At 36.2% G+C, this 12,525-nt stretch overlaps 1 protein-coding gene and 1 long non-coding RNA gene across 2 annotated transcripts in view; one reads left to right on the forward strand and one right to left on the reverse strand.

Moving 5' to 3' along the window:
* The window catches only part of LOC129454981 (uncharacterized), a 75,320-nt gene extending 71,823 nt beyond the window's left edge, over positions 1-3,497 (forward strand). Inside the window, exons 3-4 of the long non-coding RNA XR_012359831.1 lie at positions 3,022-3,125; positions 3,276-3,497. This is a non-coding gene — a long non-coding RNA (uncharacterized lncRNA). The remainder of the gene's footprint in view (positions 1-3,021; positions 3,126-3,275) is intronic.
* The window catches only part of kcnk9 (potassium channel, subfamily K, member 9), a 61,098-nt gene that overhangs the window by 6,897 nt on the left and 41,676 nt on the right, over positions 1-12,525 (reverse strand). The gene's annotated exons all lie outside the window — the stretch shown is intronic.

Genomic DNA, 12,525 nt, shown 5'->3' on the forward strand with positions numbered 1-12,525 from the left:
AGGCCACTACATTGTGTTAATCCGGGTCGGATTTTAGGTACATAAGTGTACTTTTTGAAAAGGTAACGCCACAGTGACAACTTTGTACCTTTTATTCTGAGAATGTACCTTCTTAAAAACCTTTTCCAGTACAAAGTGTTAACGGATTTTTATGAAAACATACAGCCAGAGAAAGACCATTTCGAGAACCTTTATTTGTCCACAGCAATTCATGTTATGCTTTATGAATAAAAAAAAGTTTTGCAAACCTTTGTACAAATGCCCCCCAAAATTTTATTTAATTAATATTAGATGAACTTGCAGCACCATGAATTTGACTTCTAAATGGTATACAAACCTACAAAAGCTTTTAGCCCAATCAAACAAGACACTTTAGTATTAATATGCACCTAAAGGGAACCATCCAGCCAAAAAACTAAATCATTTGTAATTCATATTCCATACAGAAATAGCAACTTGCTTAATGAGAATGCATCCTATTGACATATAGCCTCTTCAGAACCTTCTGAACGCCGGCCGCCCACCGGCCCGCCCCCACCGCAGTGCTCGACGCCCACAGGCCCGCCCCCACCGCAATGCTCGACGCCCACAGACGCACACATTTATCACCACGACACACCGGGTCCATGCGGCCCGGCTCCTGCTGAGCACTTGTGTGAACTTACCAGGCTTTTACTGATCTTCTGGACATGCAAGGATTGATCTTCCAGTTCCCCCTGAAGGCCGCCTGCCTACTCGAGCGTGCCGTTACTGAATCTATTTATAGAAGTCGAGCCTGATCGATTCGATTTGCAAGCAAGATTTCTCTTTTCTTTATGCTGGTGCTCACTGTGTCGGTGTTGCGCTTTTGACCTTATGTGCAGTAGCACAGGCACATATTGAAAAGGAAAGGCATGTAATTTCCATGTACAGCTGGGGTGATTTATTTGGAGAAAAATATCGATGGGGTCTGTAGGTTGAGAGGTCAAAGTGCACTTGGACAGAATTGGCTTTATTTATGATGGATATCTGGACATAAAAAGACTCTGCACAAAATTTGTATACGCTGTGGAGTTGTAGATAATTTATTGCAGAATTGTAAAGACTTTCGTAGGAAGCTCAATAGGCCTATTAAACGTAATGTTAATTAAAATGTTGTCATTATTTACTCACCCTTATGTCATTCCAAACCCAGGGCGCCTTTTATAGCCAAAAATTGTTCTTTTATAGTTCAAAATTTACACAAAAATAGCATCAAAATTACTATGAATGTTTAAAAAATATTAACCTGGTGCCACAGCAAACCAAGCAATTGCCGTCATTTTACCATGTAGGTTTACTATAGGCCAAATATAGTCCGGATATGAGTTACCCACTTCCACCCACTTCTAGGTGATTACAGGGTGTTTAGTTTCATTTATGTATTCATTTTATTTCATTTATTTTGCTCTATAGTTAGACATATTACATTTTCACTGACAGACTAAATTTTGCCTTGTTTTAGCCTAGGAATCAAAATCTTTGTAAGTGGGCTGGGTTGTTTTTAACATATGCTGGGTAAATATTGGACAGAACACATGCTGGGTTAAAAATTACCCCAAATGTACCCAATTTTTATATTTGAAAAAGTATTTTTTATATTTTCTACATAAAATCATCCTACATACTGTAAAGAACATTCATAAGTTATGTAAACTTTTCACAAACCAAAACGTAAAATATTAGACTTGTAAAACCAAGTGGTTTTAACTTCAACAGTTGGGTTAAAACAGCATTGGGTAAATTTAAACCCACACTGCTAGACCAAAAATATAAAATTATGTGATTTTGTCCATAAAACAAGCAAAAAAATTTTTTTCATGAATTTAGTGTTTAAGAAAAATGCTTGATTTTTTTGCTTACCCCATTGGGAGATTTTTTGCTTGTTTTATGCACAAAATCACTGATGATATTTTTGGTCTAAAAACTATACTTATTTTCTTGGGTCATTTTGCTCATAAAGAAAATACATCTTAATTTAAGAATTTCTAGATATTTGTACTAAAAACAAGACAAAAATACTAAGATTTTTTTTTTCTTGAAAATAATTTTTTGCAGTGTAGTTTTTAGACAAAAAAGCATATAAATTTTAAGAGAATTTGTGCTTAAAACAAGCCAAAAAAATCTTCTAATGGAATAAGAAAAAAATATTGAATTACACTGCAAAAAATGATTTTCAAGAAATTTATTTAGTATTTTTGTCTTGTTTTCAGAAAATATTTCTAAAAATTCTTAAATTAAGAAGCTTTTTCTCGATGAGCATAACGACCCAAGAAGTCTAGTTTTTAGACCAAAAATATCAAATTGAAGTGATTTTGTGCATAAAACAAGCAAAAAAAAATGTGGTAAGCAAGAAAATCTTGAACATTTTTCCTAAACACTAAATTCAAGAAATATTCAAGAAAAAATTGCTTACCCCATAAGCAGATATTTTTGCTTGTTTTATGCACAAAATCACTTAAATTTGATATTTTTGGTCTAAAAACTAGACTTATATTCTTGGATCGTTTTGCTCATCAAGAAAAAGCATCTTAATTTAAGGAGTTTTAGATATTTTTACTGAAAACAAGACAAAAATACTAATAAAATGTTTTCTTGAAAATCATTTTTTGCAGTGTAAGTGTTTATGAAAAAAGTAAACTTGTTTCAAGACTTTTTTTCTTATTCTATTGCCAGATTTTTTTGCTTGTTTTAAGCACTAATTTACTAAAAGTTTATATTTTTTGTCTAAAAACTAGACTTATTTTCCTAGGTCATTTTGCTCATCAAGAAAATAAATCTTATTTTAAGAATTTGTAGGCAAGTAAGAAAGTCATTACAAAAATACTAAGTAAGAAAGTCATTTTTTGCAGTGCACCAATGTGTTCTGTCCAATATTTACCTAGCATGGGTTAAAACAACTGAGCAATTTTTAGAGCCTACTTACACAATTATTTTAATTATATATCTTTATATTACAATAATAATTATGCTCTTTAAATAAGGTCTTTAATTATATTTTAGGTAGGAACAAACCTCAGGTGGGGGACATGTCCCCCCTGACCCCCCCCCAGGATTTCTGCCTATGGATCTTTGTAGTGAAAATAAATTTTTCTTACTAGAAAAAGGTAAGAACGTTTCATTTGGGAACCAAAAATGGTTCCTCTGTGGCATCATTGTGAAGAACTCTTTAAGCATCTTTATTTTTAAGAGATAAACAGATTCTGAGGTATTCATAGTATTTCATTCTCATGATTCTCTGTTTTCCTCCGTGGCAGCTTGGCTCTGAACATTTGCTTCATGAGAGCTCTTGAGTGGGACGTCAGGAGATTACAGCGAGTGCACGTAGGAGGTTTATTTACTGTTAATGCCGAGCCTTAAAGGAGCTTTGATACGGTGAGAATTTAAAAGCATTTTTTTTTTTTTTTTGCTACAGTATCTGTGGCAGAAGGTTGATCTTTCACACCACTGGGTTCTCGTTTTAGTCCTGTCTGTCGATGCGCTCAATCCTACCGTGTGTTTGGTCTTGCTCACTATGACATGAACTGAGTAAGAAAGAAGCTCACGTGGGAATCTATGAAAATTTAATATAACCACACCATTGATTCATCCGATAGTCAAGAGTAGAGATTTCACAAATCATATGCTTTACTGGCCTACAATTCTCAGGCCTGTTTAATTTCTGCAAAAAAAATTATATGTGAAAACCCAACTAAAGTCTTTTTTTTTGGGTATTTAATGTTTTCTACATAAACTCATTCTACATAATATCTTCAATATTGACTGAGTATGATCATGTCGAAGATTGAAATCAATGAGTAAAATCAAACTTTGATGCTCTTAATCTCATCATTAGCCTGAATTTCACAGACAGGGTCACTATTTACCCAGCATGGAGCAGCATTTAGTTTTAAACACAACAAATGACTCTAGCATACAAACTACTGTAATTTAAAGTAGTTAATTATCTAACCACTAAGGTATGCTGTCGCCAACATCCATTAGCAGGGATGCGACTGACCAACAATCTCCGACTCGATCAGCCTTCATGAATGCAGCCGTACAGCACCCGTCGACCGTCAGTTTAATGCCTGTCATGTGCGATCACTTGTTTCGCTGTAAACACATACACACAGATGCACGATAACTCAGTTACTCCCTATCGGTGCACGACATCAATCTGTCACTGTTTTATATCCCTCAGTCCAGCCTGTCTCTGTCAGTTTGATGATTTTGATAATAGTTTTTCCATCAGCTCTGGACAGACAACATCATGCCTGTTTGGACGCCTTAATCTCATTATTCTCTTGACGCATCAACAGGCCCATACGTTCTACACCGACAGATAAAAACGCACAAAACTGAAACCTTTTTGTCGCTGGGGTGGTATAGAAAACATTAGGGTACATTACTGTCCCTATTGTGTATAGTTCACCCAAAAAATAAAAAAAAATGTTTCATCATTTACTCACTTTTATGTTGTTACAAACCTGTTACGACGCTTTTTAACAATGAGATATATCGAATGATTGCGACCCCCTCGAAAATGAGATCTCAAGGGCTATCCCTCTAATAAATTCAAAATTAAATTCAAATTTTCCTTTTAATTTAAAAATGCAAAAAGGTTTCTATTATGGTAGTCTTATTGTAATATGCTATATTTAATGTCCATAATATGTCCTGACCTTAACCAACAACATGACATGAGCTTTATACCAGCAAGTAAAGGGCACATCTGGTTGCCATGGCGAGGTGATAAGCTGACCAATCAGAACTGAGCAGCATTATTGATTAAGGTACATGATGTCCCATAAAAAATAATGTTTGTCAAATACATAGCTCGCAGAATGGTCACAAGTTTTTTGGTTACACTTTACTTGAAGGGGTGTTCATAAGACTGACATGACACCTTTATAATCATGTCATGAACATGAAGGAGATTTTATGCACATTTATGACAAGAGTCATTTACTAAATTATGTCATTTTAATGCAAATATGGCATTATTTGAATTGTCTTTGTTATGACAACTTGACATAAACCGCTACAACATAACTTTCGTAAACATGACATAGCCAGCCCAGTCTCACGAAATTTCGTTATATAGTCACGTATTTTTTTGATTCTTTTTTCGTGCTATTATCACGAAATTTCATGTTTTTTCGTGATCGTATAACGAATTCCTGTTTTCGTGTGATTATCACGTATTGGTTACTCAACTGTTTTGTCCTATTTTCTTACCATTGTCGCTTCAGTTTAGGGTTAGATTTGCATAAAATGACATCCCTAACCAAACCCAAACGCCAGGCGACATAAAAAAATAAATCAGAAAAAATTGTATAAACCAATATAAAGTGACATTCTAATGCAAGCACCAAATCTAACCCTAAACCGAAGCGACAATGGTTTAAAAATAGGAAAAAGCAGTTGAGTAACCAATACGTGATAATCACACGAAAACAGGAATTCGTTATATGATCACGAAAAAACACGAAATTTCGTGATAATAGCACAAAAAAAGAATAAAAAAATACGTGAATATATCACGAAACTTTGTGAGACTGGGTAGACATAGCAGAATAATTAATTATAATATTATATATTATTTAATAAATTTAATTTAATGTAATTAACTTTGCAGCCATATGGACCTAACGCTGCATGGCTTTATCCAATATTGTACTTTTTTCATTTAATTTTAGGTGAATCAGTCTCCAAATGCAATAGAGTATAATTTTTTCAATTTTAATTATTATTATTATTAATATTTTTATTATTATTATTGAATGATTGATTTTATTTCTTAAACACATAGAGGAAACTTAAAAAAAACATTTTGAACTGAAGAATATTCATGATGTTGTTATAAAACTATATGACAGAATATTAACACTTAATGACATTTTAATGACAAATTATATTAGTACTGCTGTAGTTGAGGTCAAGAAAAATATTCATGACGCTGTTATAAAACTATATGACAGAGTATTAACACTTAATGACATTTTAATGTCAATTTAAATTTGTATCACTGGTAAACAAGTGGTCAGGTATGATGTATAGACCCCTTCAACTGCGCATGTCGGGGTCAGAAAAGTCATTACAGCAGATTGAGTTGCGTATTATTCGGTATCGTCAAAAATGCCTACTTACGTCGTGGGCTGTGAAAATCGCACCAGGTCTTCCGTTTAGTTTCCGCGATTCATACAGAATCTCAAAAACAAAAAACTACAACATCTGCGGCTGCAAGCAATTAACGTGCAGACTGGAACAATGCAAAGATCAAAGAGGCTTGTGTTTGTAGTGCTCACTTCATTTGAAGTAAGTCATCATTTTTCAGCCCTGTTAGATTAAATTATAAAGCCTGGATGGTATGAACAGTTTGACCCCATGCTGCGCGCGCACCCGATAGTTATTCAATGTTTACAAACCTTGAAGGGGTCTATTGGTTAATTTCAAGTTGTCATATCAAAGACATCTCAAACTATGTCATCTTTCCATTAAAAATGACATAATTGACACTTAATGACAGTTGTCATAAACGTGCATAACATCTCCTATAAGTTCATAGCATGTGTCATGTCATGATTATGAATGTGTCATGTCATGATCTTATGAACACCCCTTCAAGTAAAGTGTTACAGTTTTTTCTTCACGATAAGACACTGTCACACAGTTGCTTGCTTACTGGGGGGTTCCTGACATTAGCTTAGCCTAGCGTAAATACAAGATTATAGCGCTTTATTTCTTTAACTAGACATTTAGGCATTACTGCACTAAGCAGAAAGGTCGTCCTTCACTGCCCTACTTAAGCCAAAGGTATATTGGGGCTGTCTGTATCATTTTCGTCATCAGGAGGGTCTGCGGTTGTCCACACACACCATCTGTGTGCAGCCCAAAATTTGAGGCCGCATGGACAATACGCATACAACAGCATATGCGCAAGAAAATATTAAGACAGGACACTCCACTACAAACAATTACACAAAGGCAATAGAAAGCGTTTGCACACACACCATCATTTTTACGGCACCAATATGTTTGATTCCTGTTCTTTGTTTTCTTGTTGTTTGTTCTAAACTTTGTTTGCAATGAATCCGCTATATTCTACCTATTCTACATTTTTTAACATACTGTAAATGTTGCATGTCAGTGCTGCCCTGACGGCCTGGTAGAGTAATAATTTGAATAAGAAATCATTTGCATTGCGTATGTCACGTGTCGAACACGGCCATCCGCGCGTAGCCGTGGTTGAGTAGGGGAGAGCAGGGGCGAAAGTAGCATTTTTTCAGAAAAACTTAAAAGACAATGTTATTATAGACAGAGATATAGACTCACCTAAAGGCTTATTAGGAACACCTGTTCAATTTCTCATTGGTGTAATGGTGTGGGGCATTTTTTCTTGGCATTCTTTAGGCACCTTAGTGCCAATTGGGCATCATTTAAATGCCACTGCCTACCTAAGCATTGTTTCTGACCATGTCCATTTCTTTATGACCACCATGTACCCATCCTCTGATGGCTACTTCCAGCAGGATAATACACCATGTCACAAAGCTCGAATGATTTCAAATTGGTTTCCTGAACATGACAATGAGTTCACTGTACTAAAATGGCCCCCACATTCACCAGATCTCAACCCAATAGAGCATTGTGCCCTGAATGTGCATCCCACAAATCTCCATCAACTGCAAGATGCTATTCTATCAATATGGGCCAACATTTCTAAAGAATGCTTTCAGCCCCTTGTTGAATCAATGCCACGTAGAATTAAGGCAGTTCTGAAGGTGAAAGCGGGTCAAACACATTATTAGTATGGTGTTTCTAATAATCCTTTAGGTGAGTGTATTTGGAGTGGTCAATAACTCACAAGTGTGGTCTATCAATACAAGGTGAAATTTTGTAAAAATGTAAAACAAATTAAATATAATTTCATTTTAAACATAAGTAGTGAATTGTTACTTTCGACCCCACCTGCAGGGACGAAAGTAACACAACAAAACAAGATAGATTTTTGTGTTACACGTGTTTTTATTAAATATACATAACTATTACCTCGTTAAGATGTAACTGCAAACAAATTTTGTAATTTATCTTTGTAAAAAATAATTAAATTACATTTTAATTTTAAATTTTAGTTTTATCAAATGTGTTAAAAGCAACCGTACAAACTTAAATTGTTGAGAATAAAACATTTTTTCAACAGATTGAATACTATGAAAATGAAATTAAATCAAATTAAAATAATATAAATTTCAACATATACAACAGTATTAGCAGCGGGACAAAAGTAACAAATCGTCGCTGCCCGATGAAACTCACGTATGTCCAAAACAGTTACTTTTCAGGAAGTGAAAAAAACACCGTATATCAAAAGCAGTTAAATGTAGCGTTGTCATACTTGGTACGGCATATTTACATGTAACCATATTCTTGCCAGTGTAATGATATAATCCACATTTGACCAAAATTGAGTTTAAATGGACATACGTGCATATTTTACAGTAACTTTGATCGATACGCGTTCTTCCGATCATTAATTAGAATGCCCAAGTCGCGTTTCATATTGACAGATGAATACGCTCAGTTTATTAAATAGCCTACGTCTTAGTTAAATACGCTTATTTATTTAATAATAATTATAAGTGTATTAAATGTCTCTTGCAAGCTATGAAGGGACAATGAATCAATACACTGACATGGTAATGCTACACAGCAGGGGCGTCTGTTTGTGTTGAAAAGTGGTGGGGACAAAAGATCAGATAAAAAAACATTATTGCAGGACGGGAAAAATATTGAATAACGGCGCATCAAAAATGGGCATAGCGTTGGCCAGTCAACAACAAGAAAATAATCAGCATAAAACCCTCAACAATGTCGACTGCACACATCACACATGTAACAGTCCCTGCAACACCAGCTCAACCGAACAGTGCCAAAGCACCATACCGTAGAAAACAGCAGCGCGTTTAATAAATGATTACAATGAATTTCATTACCTATGTACAAGAAAACACACCATAAGCATACAACGCAACATATGTGACCCTTGGACCACAAAACCAGTCTTAAGCATCGCTTGATTTTTCAGAATATTTTAACCAAACGCCTTCAAAAAGCGGTGGGATGTCCCCAGCGTAAATAACACTATGCTAGACAGATACTTTGTTTGCACAGTCCTACCATAATTTAGTCACTCCTAGACGTACGTCTGGCGTCAGGGGGAACGTTTACCTCGATGAAGGAAAGATATTGTCTCACAGGCTATGTTTATTCGGCTATATCCAGTGCTGAGCTTCGATGAAACTTTACGAGACCGGCGAGACGCTTCACAGGCGGGAGATACGTGGCGTGATTGACAGCTTTGACACCAAATGGATTTACGTGAAAATCAGATCACATGATTTCACAACTTTTCATTGGCCATTTAGGTATGTGACGCATACTGTATACGGAAATGAACCTGGACATTCAATCCGTCGAAAAATCTCAAAATCGGCAAAATGGAGATACGTGGTTTTCATCGGACAGCGACAAAATATTTTACTTTTTATTATTTACTTTTATTTAAAAAAACTCAAAGAAGTGAAACTTCAGGATGTGTTAGGTCACTAATTAACCTGTAGATTGATCAGTACTTTAACACATGAAACGAAAAACACAACACGTTATAAGAAATAATAACCGCTTTAGGAATTTACTTATCATGGTTGAAAACACCTTTACGGATTTACAAGCGGAAAACAGTGAGTAAATAACGCAATATTCTTCAGCTCGGTCAGGGGTTGTGTGCCTAAGATGCTGTCATAGTTTGAGATGCAAATGTTATCAGGGCTCCGAGAAAATCGTTTTGGTACTTTCATCCTGCGTTACTTTTGCCTCGATTCTCCCCTATACTTTGAAAGCTGGCCGGATGCAGGCGCGCCAGAGACGGACGCGGAAAAAAGTATACCCGGCCCTTTAGATAAGTCATGTGATCGTGGGTACATCCACCTGAGTTGACGTCATTTGCCAATGACGTAGGTTTTTATAATGATATACGACACGTCTTGACACGGGAATATCCGATCTGCCTGCTTACATTGCATATGCGGATGCATGTATCCGATTCATATGTGATTTATTTCCACATATAAGTGAGGCCTGAAACCATCTGAGAATCTCTGTGCTTATACATTCGTGGGTCACTTCAACCATGCAATGCAAATGCGGCCTAAGAGTCTAGAAACTACACCAGGTCCACCATTTTGTACCTTAGTGGAACAATGCTGCATCAACACACACACACACTTTATCCTCATATACACGCATGAATGAATTTCCCCCAAACACACACACATATGCATGAATGCATCTGGACACAAACACACGCTCTTTCTCACACGCGCATGAATGAATTCGTGCACACACATACAAATGTCATCCTGCCATGTGATTTAATGAACTCAGTCACCTTGTTAGACGCAGAGGATTGAAGCGTCTAATTTCTAATCAAATTCCTGCTGTTTGTTCGCACCCGCTGTGCCTTTTACAGAGTCATATCTGATATCAACAAGCTGCTGTCTGTCCGAATATGTTTGTGTCAATGTCTTCAAAGACAATATAAAGTTAGCGACATTTAACTGTGTTAGCATAATCGCTTCAATTTTGTTCGGTTCTGTTTCATTTCACATCAGTTCAGTTTGTGTCCCAAGCACTTGCATCCGATATTATTCATATCACGCAATGTTTTATCATAATTTTGTTCTGCTCTACCTCTCAACCATCACTCAGTTTCCAAAGGTGCACTTTAAAACTCTGAGTCATCGATACGGTGTAAGCGAGCGTCCATCGTTCAGATAAAAATCGAGCCCGGGCGGTTTAATGTTTGACTCACTCTCTCCAGATAAACAGATGGATGAGCGGCTCTCCGTCCAGCAGAAGTGAAGCGCAGATCACCGCACATACACACACACACACACACACACACACGCAATAGTGGAGATGTTCGCCGCACTAGATTATAGACTACACAGAACACAATGACTCATTATCTAAAGGTCACCATGTGGCACACAAGAGTGCTTTACCCCGACAGAGTGGCAAAAAGAGGCGGGTGGCCATTATGGATCACTACAGCGACAAACTACACACTAGGACACAACACTTTGAAACGGTGGAGATCTGATGTTGTGCTGACTGCTAAAAGACAGCGTACACATCCCGTGAACATTTTAGATTGCCGACAAACATTACGCAACTGAGTCTGTCATAGCACTAAAGTTTTATTGATCTACCTGCATCTGTCCAGGTAAGATATTTCTCCCATGATTGTGTCTCCTCCAGAGTTACAAAACTGCTGACATCATAAAAAAATAACATGGGGGCATTTACATGACAACAGTTTCAACTAAAAATTGAAAACTTTTATGCGTTTGCCTTATCTCTTACACGACATCTGTGTTTTGGGAGCCTGAAAATACACATTTTCAAAATAACACGGTCATTTTGTCGCTGTGTAAATTACAAAATCTTTCATTTGTGAAAATGCTGACATTGCCACTACTACTAAAACAAATGGAGGCGTAGTGTTTTTTTACAAAGTGACTTTGCGAACTACTGTCCTGGCATGCATACAGTAATACAGTGTTTTTAGTAATTTCAGTTTTAGTAAATACAATGTTGTCATCTGTAGGTAAAACTTGTAAAAACTGCAAAGAAAAACTTTCTGTTTCCACACTCCAGAAAAAAGTTATTTTCAACCCAGCGTTGGGTCAAAAAGGGACAAACCCAGCCGTTGGGTTGAAATGTAACCCATGCTGGGTTGTTTTAACCCAAAATGCGGGGTTGTTTTAACCTACTGTTGGGTCAAATCGAAACATTTTCCAGGTTAATTTAACCCAGTGCTTCTCAAATAGTGGGGCGGGACCACCAGGGGGGGCTCGAAGCGACACCGGGGGGGCGCACAAGACCCTGCGGAAAATACTTTTTCAGGAAGTGATTTTTTTGCACCGTCACTTAAAGACATTACACCCCAATCACGCTGATAAGCCCCTTGAGTTTTTTATTATTATTTATTGATTATATTTAAATTAATTTTTAGTATCAAATGGTCAAAAAATATTATGCTTTAAATAAGGATTGATTTTTTTCAGGCAAATTGATGCATTTTAAGTCTTTTTTGTTACAGACTAAAAAACAATGTTAATAAAGTTATTCTTTGTTGTAAGTTGATCGATATTTCTTTTTTTGTGTTTTCTTTAATGTTAATAAGGATACAATGTTTTGCAGATGTGTAATTTTATAGACAAATTATACTATTTACAGTCGTGGCGGAGAGTTGGGGGGGCGCGAATTGTTTACTTCTTCCTATGGGGGCGTGACAGAAAATAATTGAGAAGCACTGATTTAACCCAACAGGTTGGGTTTGTCCATTTTGACCCAACACTGGGTTGAGAGTAACTGGGTATTTTTTAGAGTATAGTAAATCATGTAAAAATACACTGAAAAAACACATGCACATGATTGAATTCTTAAAATATATAGAGA

The sequence above is a fragment of the Misgurnus anguillicaudatus genome, chromosome 20 (genome assembly GCF_027580225.2).
Source record: "Misgurnus anguillicaudatus chromosome 20, ASM2758022v2, whole genome shotgun sequence".
Taxonomy (NCBI): Eukaryota; Metazoa; Chordata; class Actinopteri; order Cypriniformes; family Cobitidae; genus Misgurnus; species Misgurnus anguillicaudatus.